The sequence below is a fragment of the Phragmites australis genome, chromosome 6, assembly GCF_958298935.1.
Source record: "Phragmites australis chromosome 6, lpPhrAust1.1, whole genome shotgun sequence".
In the NCBI taxonomy this organism is placed as follows: domain Eukaryota; kingdom Viridiplantae; phylum Streptophyta; class Magnoliopsida; order Poales; family Poaceae; genus Phragmites; species Phragmites australis.
Window position 1 is genome coordinate 30,409,358 of NC_084926.1, and position 16,337 is coordinate 30,425,694.

Consider the following 16,337-nt stretch of genomic DNA (forward strand, 5'->3'; position numbering starts at 1 on the left):
GTGGTCTGGGCTTGGTGGCTTGAACAACCATGCTTGGGCCGCTTTATGCTCCAGAAGGACTTCAACACGAGTAGGATGGGGGCTGGCCTCTTGGACGGCTTCTGAGGAGCACCCCCTCAATCCCTGCTCCTAGCTCGGGTGGATTCATACAGCAGCGACACCCACACTAGCGACTGTCTTTCAATGATCTTGGTCTGGCACCTATCCACATGATGAATCAAACATTATGGCCACACGAGTTCGGTGAGAAATCTGAACTTATTGGAGTCGAAGCTAGAACTTCGGGCACCGGTGTCGAGGGCAAATCTTTAGGAGCCAGAGTTAGGGTTGGAGCCTCAGAAGTAGGAGTCGGTGTTGAGGCTTCAGGGGCTGCAGTTAGGGCTGGATCTACAAGGTTGGACATTGAAGCTGGTGGTGACACGGGGTCACAAATTGGCGAGTCACCTGATGTGGGTTTGCCCAATCTTCTGAAGGTAATATGATAAGTCGATTTAGTGGAGTTTTGACATTGATGATCTAAAGGCTCCAACCAGAACATATTGAGAACCCTCACAACCACTACACCACTACTACATGGTTATCAATCGTGCCAAGACGCGGTTGATGTTGCCAAGAAGGCTTTTCCTACAAGCGAATCAAGAACACAAACAATAGTAGGTAGATACAATCTGAATATTGCTGATACGAATAAAGTGCTCGAATTTGGGGTTCTACAAACTGATATATGGCGAAACTATCTAAAATAGAATATCTAAGCAAAACCCAAACCTAAACTACTTTGGCTATTGTATATTTATAGGGGGACACGAGGAAGTTGACCTAGGGTTGTGAAGCCATGGAAAGAGGTGTACACAACCTGAACTCCGACCCCGACACGATTACATGACCTGAGAAAGTCCAAAATAGTGACACAACACCTTATTCCTTCAACTTTGACTAAACTATATGGAATATTTGGTTGAGTCAAGATCCATTGGAAAGGGCTCATCATAAGCTTTCTAGCAAGTTCAAGAACACCTCAATTGGACTCCGTATGCGAGAGTTATGCCTGTTTTACTAATGTGCTATCCTGAGACTCCAAACCGAATTTGGAGTCTGACTTGAGCTCGACATGTTATTCAAGTCGACTGGCACTTGAGTAATTACGTCCAGGTGATCTTGTGATGCCTCTCCTATATTCCTAAGCAATAAAATATCACAATAATTTAGTAATAATCGATCCAAGAAGGCATAAACAGTAAGGAACAAGTTCACCTGGTGGTTTAATTATTGCGCACGTGCTCTGTAATTAGCCCTTGTATGATTTGAGGATTATTTACTGTGTTCCTCGTATCCGAAAGAACCATGTCCTCATCATCCTCCCCCTCTTGAATTGGAGTCGTCCTCGACTCGAGCTCATCTTCTTCTCCCAAGTATGACCACAAATCTGAAATGTTAAACGTGAGGCTAACCCCCAAAATTGGCACGTAGGTCCAATTTGTATGCATTATCATTTATTTTCTCAATTATCTTAAACGGATCATCAGCTCTAGGCATCAACTTTTATTTTCTTAATTCTAGAAACATATCCTTTCTCAAATGCAACCAAACTAAATCATCTAGTTCAAATTTTACTTCTTTCCTACCTTTACTTCTAGCAATCCTATACTTTTTAGACATGTGCTCTATATTCTCTTAAGTTGTTTCATGCAACTTAAGAATAAATTCAGCATGCTTCTTAGCATCCAAATTAAATCTTTCAGAAGTAGGCAAAGGTAGTAAATCAACAGGAGCATGAGGATTAAGTCCATACACTACCTGAAACAGACTTACCTTGGTGGTGGAGTGTACCGACCTATTGTAAGAAAATTCAATATGCGGTAAACACTCTTCCCACGTCTTCAAATTCTTGTTTAAGATAGCCATGTGTGGTTGACGACCTCTCTTTGTCCATCAGTTTGGAGATGACATATAGTAGAGAACATAAGCTTTGCCACTAATTTGTTCCAAAGGGATCTCCAAAAGAGGCTCAAAAACTTTGCATCATGATAAGAGATGATAGTATTATGAACCCCATGTAGTCGAACAAATTTCCTAAAAAACAAATCAGCTATGTTCGCTCTTGTGACAAGGTATAAAATGTTCATTTTCGAAAATTGGTCCACAACTATAAATATGCTATCCCTCTCACTCTTTGTCCTAGGCAAACCTAACACAAAATCTATAGAAATATCCTCCCATGGTACACTAGGAATAGGAAGAGGCATGTAAAGACCATATGGATTTAAATGAGACTTAGCTTTATTACAAGTAGTACAACGCGACACGTAGCGTTCAACATTGCATCTCATCTTTGGCCAGAATAAGTGGGTGGCCAGTACATCTTCAGTCTTTTTTGCTCCAAAATGTGCCATCAATCCTGCTCCATGCGCCTACTGCAACAACAAACGACGAATGGAGCTAGTTGTAATGCATAGCTTATTAGCACGATAAAGCAAACCGTCATTCAGCACATATTTATTCCATGTTTTCCCTTCTTTACAATTTTCAAGCACTTGTTTAAACTCTAAATCAGTGGCATATAAGTCCTTAATGGTCTCTAAACCAAAAATCTTATGATCTAGTTGAGATAGCATGGTATAACGCCTAGAAAGCGCATCCACAATCACATTGTCCTTCATTTCTTATGCTTTATGACATATGGAAAAACCTGATAATTCTACCCATTTAGCATGTTATTTATTTAGTTTAGCCTAACTTCTAATATGTTTCAGCAATTCATGATCAAAATGTATAACAAATTCTTTGGGCCATAGGTAATGTTGCCAATTTTTAAGCACACGAACTAAAGCATACAATTATTTATTATAGGTAGAATAATTCAGACTTTGCCCATTTATTTGTCACTGAAATAAGCAACATATTTACCTTCTTGAATTAGCATGCCTCCAATTCCAATCTCACTGGTATCACACTCTAGTTCAAAAGTCTTACCGAAATCCGGGAGTTGGAGCAATGGAGCATGGGCGTGCTTCTCTTTCAACAACTTGAATGCTTTTTCTTGTGTAGATCCCCATTTAAAAATCACTCCTTTTTTGTCAACTTGTTCAATAGAAAAACGATGGTGCTGAAATCTCACACAAATTGCCGATAGAAACTCGCAAGACCATGAAAACTTATCATCTATGTGATAGTCTTAGGGGTTGGCTAACTCTTTATGGCTTTGATTTTTTGCTTCATCCACCTTTTTTCCCTGTGGAGTAACAACATAGCCAAGAAAAGAGACTCAATCCGTGCAAAAGATGCACTTTTTGAGGTTACCGAACAAACGTGCATCTCTCAAAGCATTAAAACAGCACATAAGTGATCAAAGTGTAGTTCATTTGACTTGTTGTAAATCAAGATATCATCAAAATAAACCACCACAAATCTTTCGATGAAAGGACATAAAACTTCGTTCATCAAACGCATTGAAATACTTGGTGCATTAGTTAATCCAAAAGGCATTACTAACCACTCATGTAAGCCAAAATTAGTTTTAAATGCAATTTTCCATTCATCTCCAAGTTTTATCCTAATCTGGTGGTATCCACTTTGCAAGTCAATTTTAGTGAAAATTATAGAACCACTCAACTCATCAAATATGTCACCTAACCTAGGGATATGATAATGACATCTTATGGTAATATTATTGATGGCCCTACAATCAACACACATATGCCAACTACCGTCTTCCTTAGGAACCAAAAGAACAGGAACAACACAAGAACTAAGACTTTCTTGTACCTACCCGCAATGCAAAAGGTCTTGGACTTATCCCTGAATTTCTTTATTCTCTTCTTTGTTGGTCCTATATGCAGCACGGTTTGGCAGGGTTGCTCCCAGAATCAAATTAATCCTAGGGGTATCTCAGCTGGAAATACATCCAGAAATTTCTGTAAAAGGTTAGGAACAGCAGGAGGCAAAGAGCTTGATATATCCTCGAGCGAAACTAGAGCATCTTTGTATATTAAAGTATAGCATGGCAACTTATCATAAATTCCAGTAAGGTCAGGTTTAGTGGAAAGCATAACGTACCCTTTCAACTTAATTCCTTCGAACTTAGAATGTGTTGTTGCTTTCTCCTTTTTTGTGGAAAAGTATTTTTTTGCTACTTGCTGATTTTCAGATTCAAGCTCTCGCTCTTTTCTCTTATTTTTAGCTATCTCTTATTCACATTTCATAATTTCAGCAGGGGTTAAAGGTAGAAAAGTTTTTCTTTCCTTTATGCATAAGAGTGTACTTATTAGTCCTACCATGATATGTTGCATTAGTATCAAATTCTCATGGTCGACTAACAAGAGTGAGCATGCTTACATGAGAACTACATCAAAATCAGCACAATCGTGGTATGAACCAATAGAAAAATACACCCTAGTTGTTTGCATTACCTTCACCTTACTGCTATTGTTGAACCACTGAATGTGGCAAGGATGACGATGTATCCTTGTTGACAATTCAAGCTTCTTGATCAAATCTGAACTTACCAAGTTGTTGCAGCTCTCTCCATCAATAATGACTCGAACATGGTAATCATTGACTATGAGGAACATCTAAAATAAATTATGGCATTGTAGTTATTCCGCTTGCTCCATTTGAGTGCTTAACACTTGCTGCACAATGAGGATCCTATAATTCTCCATGGCAGCGGCACTCAATTCTTCCTCATGGTTGATTTCTGTCTCATGTTCGTCCTCATATCCTGCATGGTTAGCTGCAAGAGCATATCCATCCTCAACATCACTAGCACTTACATACCCATCGTCTTCTGTTGCAATGTACGCTCGTTGATTTGGACAATCTTTCATGACGTGACCCTTTCCCTTGTATCGGTGGCACACAATTCCAGTCGAACAGCCTGTAGAAGCAATTGAAGAAGAGCTCTTGGTTGGAGTGTGCATATTAGCAGATTTACTTACCTCTAAAACGTGTGATGGTGTCGGAGGTGCTACTGAACATGCCCTACTCGAGAAGGGGGTAGCAGACCATGTAGCTGAACGTGGTTCTGCTTTGGCTTGTCTCGGCATTGATTTTGAAGTAGTCGTGATTCCAAAATTATTCTTTTATCTTTGTTGTCATCCCTACAATTCTCTCTCTGCCAAACATGTAAATTGGAACAATCTAGGAATACTATATAGTCTTTGTAATCAACTATGTCATGAATTTCACGTCTTAATCCAACATAAAAGTGTGTCATTGCACCCTCTTCATCCTCAATAATATCATAACGTAATATACTAATTTGTAGCTCCTGATAATATTTTTCTACAAATTTATTTTCTTGATTTAAGCGCTGCAATTTCTTATACAAATCACGTATAAAAGAGGGTGGAATAAATCTTTTCCGAATAGCAACCTTTAAAGCATTCCATGTAGTAGGTGCTAACCCATCGATGTATACTCTATTCCACCAAATAAATGCAAATACTTTAAATTCACTAGTGACTTGCCTAACTCTATGTACTTCAGGAACTAAATGAGCATTAAACTTCTGTTCGACCGTCATATCTCAATCTAAATATTTTTCAGCATCAGAAGCACCCGCAAAAGAAGGATAGTAAACTTAACCTTAGCAAATAGATCATCATTAACATGTAGGTTATATTTCTAAAAATTACCTTTCATACCTTGACAGTTGAAGTTTAATCGGTCTTATTGTTGCGCATCAAAGACATCTTGTTCTTGCCTTAAAATTTCATCATCGGCGACAGACTCATCATGTTCATAGGCTGCACCATGAGGGTCCATATGGCTGTTGTTCGGGGGTTGAGTGACCAACCGATCAAAGCACATATTGAGCATGGCAATGCTATCGTTGAGTCACTACAAAGCGGTATTTGTTCCCGCAAGCTTCTTATCAATGTCGGCATTAATAGATTGTCGTGATCATCCAACAACATTGTGAGTTCTTCTCTCAAAGCACACTCTTTCACATCTGATGCTTCATCTGTTAGTAGCAAACAAGAGACAACAAAAATATATTATCCCTATTGACTATTAGGTGGTGGGAATTGAAGTGGAATCACACACTCTCAAGCGTCTTGCCACGCTCTTGCAAGTGTTCTTACCAATCACAACAGGCACAACTGGTGGCTGGTTCGTGATACCTTATAGGGTGCGAGTGAGACGGTTGCGAAAGGGAGAACTGTTTTGATCGATAGAAAGTGGAGCTTGGACAAGAAATATTTAGTAGCAAGGAGTAGCAGTAATTAAAATCAAATTAGCAAAGCTAAATAAACATCCACAGTACTCATCACAGTTACTGGCCCCAATGTATTCCTAGAACTCGCTCAAGCAAGCCGAATACTATAACAGACAAAAGTGCAATAAAACACAATTTGGAATGCAAACCTGAATTCTCTCTCCCTTTTTTTTTACTCTCCTTTTTTTGGCACCCTTTGCGTCTTTCTTTCTTTCTTTTTTTTTCTGTTTTTTTCCAAATGTGACACAAACTCAAAACTCCTCTACTACGTTTTCTAGGACCAGTGAGGTATATGGGTCACAGACTTTTCAGAGAGCCGGGGTATAAAGGTAATAAAAAGATACTCTCTCTCTCTGAACTTTGGCATGCTTTGTTTTGGCTAGGAGTTTCTACTCGAACTTTATTGGACAATGCTCAATATGAAGGGTGCGTGAGGGTGTCCGAGAGCAACTAGAAACAAATAGACTCTGACTCGGTTGTAGAGGCAAAATCGAGTGGATAGTCAAATTCGACTAGGTGGTCAGACTCGAAAGGATGGTCAAATCGACTAGGTGGTCGAATCTGAGGAGGTGGTTGAAACAACTAGCGATCGAACCCGAATAGTGGTCGAACTTGAGTAGATGGTTAACTCGGCTAGTGGTCAAACATGAGTTAACGGTCGACTCGACTAGAGACACAATCTCGGCATAGCAAACAAGACCAGGCCAGGATACTCGATGACTAAATCAGCAAAGACTTGATACTAGAAACTAGAACACGATGACTAGACTAGCAACAAAGACACCGACGATGGACTCAAACTCAATAACGCAAAAACTATAAACAAAATTGCGAAGGGAACAAAGTGGTTTGGACAGCGGAAAAACTAAGATCTAATTTTTTTTAGGCAATGTTCTTTACTCTAGGTAATGGAACATGACAAAACAAAAGGGATAACTGAGATTACCTAACGGGTAACCAAAACTCTGATACCATTTGATGTGGGTTTGTCTAATTTTTTGATGGTCATATGATAAGTCAATTTGGTAGAGTTTTGACATTGATGATCCAAAGTCTCTGATTAGAATAGATCGAGAACCATTACAACCACTACACCACTACTCCGTAATTATCAACCATGCCAAGACGTGATTGACCTTGCCAAGAAGGCATTTTCTACAATTGAATCAAGAACACAAGTAAGAATAGGTGGATGCAATCTGAATATTGTTGATTATCAATAAAGTGCTCGAATTTAGAGTTCTACAAACCGATATACGGTGAAACTGTCTAAAATAGAATAATCTAAGCAAAACCTAAGCCTAAACTATGATGGCTATTGTATATTTATAGGGAAATGTGAGGAAGTCGACTTAGGGTTGTGCAGCCATGGAAACAAGCGTATACAATCTGGACTCTGACCCTAACACGATTACATGACCCGAGAAGGTCTAAAACAGTGATACAACACCTTATTCCTTTTACTTTGACTAAACTATAAGTAATATATAGTCGAGCCTAGGTCCATTAGAAAGGGCTTGTCATAAGCTTGCCTACAAGTCTAAGAATGCCTCAATTACACTCCGTATGCAAGAGTTATGCCTGTTTTATTTGTGTACTGTTCTGAAATTCCAAATCGAATTTGGAGTCCGACTTAAGCTCGACTTGTTGTTTGAGTTGACTGGCACTCGAGTGATTACGTCCAGATGAGTTTGTGATGCCCCTCCCATATTCCTAAGTAGTAGAAACATCACAAGAATTTAGTACTAATCCATCTAAGAATGCATAAATAGCAAGAAATGAGTTCATCTGGTGATTTAATTGTCACGCACGTGCTCTTGTAATTGCCTCTTGTATGATTTGAGGATTATTAGCAGTGTTGCTCATATCCGAAGGAACCATATCCTCATCATCACCACCTGCTAAGAAGTCATCCTCATCCATCACTTTAGATTTCTCACTGTGGTTTCCCCTAATTTTTTGTAGGGCTCTTGGCAATTCTTCTCCATGCTTAAGTGCTTTTGCATCAGGAGGGATTGCGGCTTACAAAATGTTTGCAATAATCTACCGAAAACCTGAGATTGATGCCAGTGAAGGAATGGCCTTGTATTTGAGAACTTCATGGTGGTTGATGAACTTAGGGATGTCCATTTCAGTTACCCTGCGAGGCCGGAGAACCCGATCTTCAGTGGCTTCTCTATTACCATTCGGACTGGCACAACAATGGCATTAGCTGGGGAGAGCGGAAGTGGAAAGTCTACTGTAATTAGCTTGGTAGAAAGGTTCTAAGATCAACAAATAAGGTGAAGTTCTCTTAGATGGTGTTAATTTGAAGCTGCTAAACCTTAGCAGGATAAGACAGAAAATTGGGATTGTTGGCCAAGAGCCTATTCTTTTCGCAACGTCTATATGGGAAAACATCGAGTATGCGAAGAAAGGTGCATCTGAGGAAGAAATCAGGAGTGCAATTATGCTTGCCAATGCCTCAAAGTTCATTGGCAAGTTGCCAAATGTAAGCTCATTTTCCCCCGCTTTTTTTTACACTTTGGTCTTTGATTCTGTGACGTTGTATTTTCTTTCCATTTTTTTCCACCAGTATTTGAGTTCATAATGATAACTAACTAGTGCCACCTATTCTCAGGGATTAGATACAATGGTTGGTGAGCATGGCGCACAACTATCTGGTGGACAAAAACAAAGAATTGCAATTGCAAGAGCAATTTTGAAAGACCCTAGGATACTACTTCTTAATGAAGCTACAAGTGCACTTGATGCTGAGTCTGAGCATGTAGTTCAGGAGGCACTTAATAATAAATATAATGATGAGCAGTGTTATGAATGTGTGGCTTATCTATTACTAGCCCCAAAGGGGAAGATATATAGTACAAAGTGATACAAACCATAGAAAAGGGAAAATACACTTACCCTTAACACCCCCCTCAAATGCAAGGCACGAGCAATAGCATTGCATTTGAAGAGGGTATGACATTAAGCACTAGACTTAGACACATTACAACACAAGATAAACATCCAAAGACAGAAATGCCTCTAGTCAAGAGTCGCAAAAAAAGCGACAAAGAGTAGCAATGGACGGATCACGCATAAGTCTGAACGAGTGCTGCTCAAATTCGAATAGGTCTAGTACAAACAATCTGTGAAGCTACAAGCAGTTAGGGGCTACAGAAGGACTGAGAAGACAAAGCCGCATCAACGACAACAAGAAGTGATTAACCAAAAGCATGGGCAACCACAAAATGAAATGTAGCAACCAGTGACCGATAAAGATTTTACAGATTCGCGTGGCACGCACAACTCAAGGCTTGAACGCAGTGAATTTGGATCGACGCAGCGGAACGACTCAACTAGACTCGGATATTAGCAGCATCGACAAAGGTAGCGAGCATAGCAGTAAGCATCACCATAGTCAAAAGGTGCACGCATAGCAAACAGCCCCAGGTGCTCTGCTCCTGATGGGCCAAGATAGTAGCACTTCAGCCCATATATGCAACCCAATCAACAGCAAAACATGGCCATGGGACCAAGTAGAGGACACATGCATGTCCAATGTCGCTATGAGCTCCTCTGAAGCATCCCAAAGCAACATGTTGCGGTCAGCTGCTCTATGCTGGACCTAGGCACGGTGGCAGCGAGGAGGGTGCTCTAGATGATCATTATCCTAGCGGCGATGACCTCCCCCGGCAGATCTGCAGGTGCCTGGAGCAGAAGAGGGACCAACAACCACAGATTAGGGAAGAGGAGACCTGATGCGGCGGTGGCCCCCCGAGCTCGGGGAAGAAGGATGACTTGCCTGAGAGAGCTCCAAGTAGCGGCAGCCTGTTCCTCGGTGGTGCCTAGCACCGGAGTGGCGGCAGCAGCTCGAGAGCAGACGCGGGCTACTGGAGAAGCAGGTGCGCCACCGCGAGGCAGGGGTCGCGGTGGAAGGTCGAGGTGCCCCCCTTCTCCACTCAGATCCGGAGAGGAGGACCAGATGGCATAGTGTGCTAGTTGAAGAGGGACGGCGACTCTGGCGTGCGGCCAGCGGAGCCCGGGACATGCCGAGCAGCTTGGAGACGGAGTTGCTGTGCCATAGTCCGAGCATGGGTCAACGATGGCCGATCGTGGAGCTTAGGGAGGCGCAGAACCTGTGGTGGACTGGCAGGCTCCAGAGCGGGAGGCAACATCATTGGCATAAACGCACGGTGCACATGTGCAGGAGGTGGTGCCGACCCGATCTGGGAAAAGACAAGCTGATGGAGGTGCAGCAACGCTTGGACTTGCCGATGACAAGGAAGCCATTCCAATTTGGCTTAGCAACGAGCAGATCTACACACCGAAGGTGAGATGGCAGCGGATCTGGCGACCACGGCACTAGTTGGGGAAGCTGTAGCTTGACGAAGACGACGGTGACAACAGGTGGTAGCTGTTGCTGCAACACACTACTACTAACCTACAGCTAGTAGAGGTGGTCGGCCCCAGGAGTGAAGATCGCTCCTCCCAGGGGCTGCGAGCGGAAGCACTTGTGGAGCTCCTCTGTTGGGACCGAAGAACTACCTTACAGCCCTGATACCATATTATGAATGTGTGGCTTATCTATTATCAGCCCCAAAGGGCAAGATATATAGTACAAAGGGATACAAACGCAAGAAAAGGGAGATTTAGCTCTTCACACTAGCTTGTGCAGTTTTGCATGCATATTCTAGTTATACTTTGCCCCCTGAAGAAAAGGTTCGATTTCAGTTAATGTTCTCTTCAGCAAGCCGCATCAACGCAAAATTTGTGCAATTGTCAGTTTTTTAAGGATATTTCATCATTGTTTACCATGGCTTCTGTTCTAGAGCGAGTCTACGTCAGTTAAATTGTTAGAAATTAATATATTGGAAACCCTTTCAAGATGAACCAACATTTAACTAGGATAAAACAGAGTCTAAACTGTAAATTTGCAATGGTAATAGAATGCTTATCAAGAAAACAGTATTCACCTTGCCAGACGGTATTCTCAAGCACATATCTCTGAAAATTTGCACGTCAGTCCGAGCTGGGTACTTGAAGCTAACGTGCTGCAACTCTATATTACCCTCCACTATCCCTAGTGTCGTTCCTTTCTCGGAGCTTGCATCAATCATGGATTTCCTATCAATAATCCCAAAAATGGAAACAGCTGCATCTTCCACATTGCTAAAATCACGAGCCATGGAACTGGACTGCGAAACCCCGACAGCCATCATTGTTAGAGCAAAGAAGACCTACAATTTCATGAAACAGCAGACAAAATTTATAAGCAACAAATAAACAGGGAAAAGAGATGGTCTACAGCAATTTTGGTTTTCACCTTGAAGACTTGCCCAACATCTGCTGTCCCATCATGTATAAAGCAAGCTCCGACATAAAACGATACAGCATAAAAGCAGAAGAGCAATGCAAATGAGAATCCATAGCCCACGCCACTTAAAGCCGCTTGACGAAGTCCTTGCTTCACAGGACCTTCACATTTCTTTCGGTAGTTTCCGACTATCTTCTCTTCTACACAGAAGGAAGCGATAGTTCTGTGTTGCCTATGGCATCACTAGCAATCGTGCTTGCTTGTTCATACATTTCCTGCAGGCAACATCACAATTTTTCAGCAAATAAACTACACAATGATATGATTGCCATGAAAAGAACGATTAGACCATATACCTTGGCATTGGCACTGAAACCCCTCATAAACTTTGCCTGAGCATAACTTTGTGCAAATACGCAAGGAAGGAAGCATAGAACTATGCGTTCTAGCTTCAAGTTTGCAATCATGGATATTACGATGCCAACAATAGCAGTGCTTATGTTTTGCACTATCAATGATAGGACATATCCCGCATTGCTTCTGATAGATGCTGTAGCTGCGGATAGCCTATAGCGTATTGTTCCACTGAAGAACACCAAGGATGCTGAAAATTTAGGAGGCACAGAGAAAAGGGTAATTCCACAGCAATGATGTATTGAGTGAGCAGGAAATTTACCTTCTATTCACAGGGTCATCAAACCATCCTATTTCCTGGTAAACAACCCGAGTAAATGATAATGCACATATGCGCTCAATATGTTCCCACCTGCCATGTAGAACATAGAGTGTTGCACTGGCATGATAAAGATGGAGAGCCAATATCACGTACATCTCTGCCCAGAACACTGAATCTTTTCGCAGCTTGTGCGGCGGTTCATAGAATGTTTTGATGGCACTTGAAATCAAGAGGAAAAACACAGGAAGTATAGAAGGATTAGAGTTTCAGGCTTATGAAGGTGGAGTAGTCGTCTGAGTACTTTCTTCCCTGACTTCACATCATCACCCCCTTTCGCTTCATGTTCGTTTGATGAGAATGTGTGTGAATTCCCTCTGTTTCCATCCTGTGGCGAATGTCTACTCATAGATCTCTCAAAGGACGGCTTACTGCTACTGTGTCCACTCATAGAGTTTGCAGTATAAAATGTTGTTTGTATCCGGTTGGAGTCGTCTGCATAAGCTCCATTCCTTTTAGCATTCACCACTTGGAGTCGTATCGGTTGAGAGTATGCTCCATTGGAATCCTTAATCAACTCAGCATATGATCCTGTTGTGCAAACAGTCATTTGCCATTGCGATGATTGGTTTTGGCATGAAAATGCGAAATTAAGCTTGCAGAAGTCTTACGTGTTTTTGCAGAATAGAAGTGCACTGAAATTGTATCAGCATTTTTCACTTCGCTCGGGCGATGCGCTACAATTATGGTGGTCCTACTTGTTAAGGGTAAAAGTGTATTTTCCCTTTTCTTGCGTTTGTATCCCTTTGTACTATATATCAGTTACCCGATTGATCGGATTCATTCGATAATTGAGATAAAAATGCAGCCATATGCTTGGGGGCTGACGCCTTTGAGCGTGTGGTCGAGAAGAAGGAGCCGATGCTTATGCTCTACTCGATCCAATCTTCGAGCGGAGAGTCAGGATCTACATGTGTAGTCAAACCCCGCTGTCACTATTGATATGTTGAGTGTAGAGTTGTAGCTCTTGAGGACATCAAGTATTGTTTCAACGCTTACGGAGGCCACTTGGTTCATGCAATCGAGCATCTGCTCCTTCAGCGTTTGAATTGCTAAGATAAAAACATCTCATTTAGCAGTTGTGGCCTTTTGTTCAGCTCTCGCTGTCTTCACATAATTTTTTTTTATTTTTTTCCTGATATCTTGATTTATCGTCGATAGTTTTCATTGCTTCATTGATGAGGGCCTCTTTTCTATTCAAGAGGACTCAAGAACTGGAGAAGCACCAATGATCAAATCATATACTTGTGATTTGGGAGTGGATTTATGTTCGATTCTTTGTTGGCTGTCATTAAGCTCTTTCTGGCAGTCGGTATGGTCAATCATCGAATATCAGGCCTTAGCAACAGCCGCTTGAGCACCTATGGCCTTGAGGAGAACTTCTATCACCACCCAAGGATCGTCAGTTGGGATTGATATCAAGGTCTTGGCTTTCTTAGGTTATGGGTCTGCTTCAGGTGCGTCCGAGGTAGAATCTTCTACTCGAGGAGCTGGAGGTGATGTAATAGGAGAGGTCGACGTCAGTTGGCTGACCAACATGCTTGCGATTTGTTCTTTTGCTTTCTCTGAAAGTGATGGCCTGCAATCAAAATGATGAGGAAGGGAAAGGGAAGCTGGTAGTCAAGATGAAGATTCAAGCCAAGCCTCTAGGTAATCGGAAGGTGCGAGATGATGTTCAATTTATGTTTCTTAACATTTATTTTCCTCCACTTCACACCCGTGACTAGGGATGGCTGTGTCAAAGGGATGGTCTGGGAATTAGACGAAATAAAGGGAGCAATCACTTGCTAGAAATCAGCCAATAGTAATTCATCATCCTGGGCTTATCAAGTGAATAATGAAAAAGAATGACCAACGAAAGGGCGATAACTCGAGGCAAGTTACCTCTTTGCTGAGTCATCAAGAATGAAGGTCTCTCGAGGAGGCGATCGAGGGGTTGCATTTGTAGTTCCCTGAAAGAAGGCCACCCATGTAGACTAGATGTTAATAATCATTTGTTTGATAACCAGGGAGGCACATGAACAAGTAGTCATTGAAAGATTCAATGTCAATACCAATGGACTTTTTCCCTGCGTGTGTTTATGGGGTGGTTGGTCGGATGGTGAAGAAGATCTCTTTGATCAAAGAGACCCTTTGGCCTCTTGACCAGTCTGTGTATTCCCCTTGTCATCGGTGACAGAGGAAGTGTCTTCTTGGTAGAAGTCTGGAATGTGAAAATAGAAAAGATAAGTCAGGTCGAATAAGCAATAATTAGTGCTTCTCTCCTAATCCAAGAAAATTCTTACCCGTGGTCAAGGATTCTTGAGAGAATAGGGTTGGATAGAGCACTGTTGTCCCTCCTCAAAAAACAACTTGTTTAATCGAGTAGTGGCATCCTGTAAAGATAGAGCTAAAGAAAAGAAGATGTCACTTGACAGAGATTAATTGCGGCTGCAAAGAGCATTAAGGGCTAACTAAGTCTTACATCCAGCCGTGTCTCAGGAGCTATCGTTGTCTTCAGCATATTCCCAAGCGAAGTAATCCTGCACTTTCAAGGGGCTTAGCCTTCGATTGATAAAGTCTTTGGCCACATGCCACCCGATTAAGCCACTCTGCATAAGTTCGCCAATCTTCTTGATGTAATAGGCAGTATGATCAAGCTCGCGGTGCTTCTTCAACCAAGACGGATTTGGGCGGGGCTAAAGACCTCTATAGACCAAGGGAAAGGCGGCGGGGTCGAGATTGGAGATATAAGATCAAAGTTTTTTCCAATCTTTTTGCCAGGAGGAGATCAGAGCAACCGGGATATAGGAATTCTTCATTCCATTCTGCAGTTGGAAACCACAAACCTCAACACATTTATTTTCAATATTCTTCTTCAGATGGTAGAAATACTAAAAAAGATTCAAACTCGGTTCGATGCTGAGGAAGGCTTCGTAAAGATGAACAAAAACACTAAGCATGATGATTGAGTTTGGGTTTAGGTGGTGAAGTTCGATTTGGTACCAATCGAGTACACTGAGAAGTAACTTAGAACGGGAAACATTAAAATCGCAGCAAAAAAAAGACTCAAAAACCACAATCTCATGGTCGAATTGGCAAGATGGGAATTCCTCACCCGATGATAGCTTCCAGTTGGCCAAATCGCGAGAAGGAATGATGCCTTCACCTTCAAGTTTCATGAGCCTTGATTCTTGCATCGACGAGATCACCAAGGCCTCCGTTAGCAATCTAATCTCATCTAATTGCTTGGGCGATGCGTCAGCAACCTTCGAGTTGGAGTCTTTCTCCAGTGAGGAAGGAGAGGTGGTGTTATTGGAAGGATTAGAGGCCATGGGGTGGAGATTTTTGTATGGTAGTGTGCGGCGAAGAAAGGAGAAGGCTTGAGTGAAAGAACTGGTGGCGCAAGGGTTAAAAATGGCTACAATCCAGGTTTGTATTGATAAATATTTTAGAGTTCAATGTTTTGTTTAGTATCTTCTCCTGTCATTGTGGCGTCTCGTTTGACGTGAAAGACGGAATGATGGCATCGTGCGAATCTCTACACACCCATTTGGATGCATTAAATGCGCATATACCTAACGTTTCAAATTTCGAAGATGTTCTTTTTAACTCTATTCAGAGACGGATGTCGGGAAGTCGAGTTTTTTAAGCCTTTCTCAAGTCTCGAGTGCGAACAACGGCATGATGCTCGACCCAATAGCGTTTCCACTCGATACTCGGAACATAGCTTTTCCTTGCTTGATTCTTTCAACTGTCGGCTTGATCTACCTTACTCGACCAGGTTCGAACTTGACAGTACTCAAGTAGACACTTATGAAAATCCACCTTCCCGAGCAATGTTAGAGGGCTACCATTGAATATCTAACTATAGGGTATATACGCATAAGAAGTATGTTATATATGAATATGATACCTTGTTCGCGTCTTTAATGACTCCGGATATTGCGGACCTCGATCTACGGGACCTGGTATACTTGGAGATCACGAAAGCCCATACTAAGAAGGCCTTGATCAGGTTATCCGACTTGAGTACGACTAGTATCCAAGCTGGATTTGACTGCCTTGCCTTGATCGACAAAACAGAGGACTCCTCATCGATTACA

The 16,337-nt window shown here is 41.8% G+C and overlaps 1 long non-coding RNA gene across 2 annotated transcripts; it reads right to left on the reverse strand.

Moving 5' to 3' along the window:
- Positions 1 to 5,684: 5,684 nt before the first annotated feature.
- LOC133920581 (uncharacterized) lies at positions 5,685 to 11,777 on the reverse strand. Of its 2 annotated transcripts, none has more exons than XR_009910129.1 (3): positions 11,529 to 11,777; positions 11,179 to 11,442; positions 5,685 to 5,965 (listed from the first exon to the last, which is right to left on the reverse strand). It is a non-coding gene; the product is annotated as an uncharacterized LOC133920581 (long non-coding RNA). The 2 variants fall into 2 exon arrangements; XR_009910130.1 differs by lacking the exon at positions 5,685 to 5,965 and adding an exon at positions 7,250 to 7,375.
- Between the last annotated feature and the right edge of the window lie 4,560 nt (positions 11,778 to 16,337).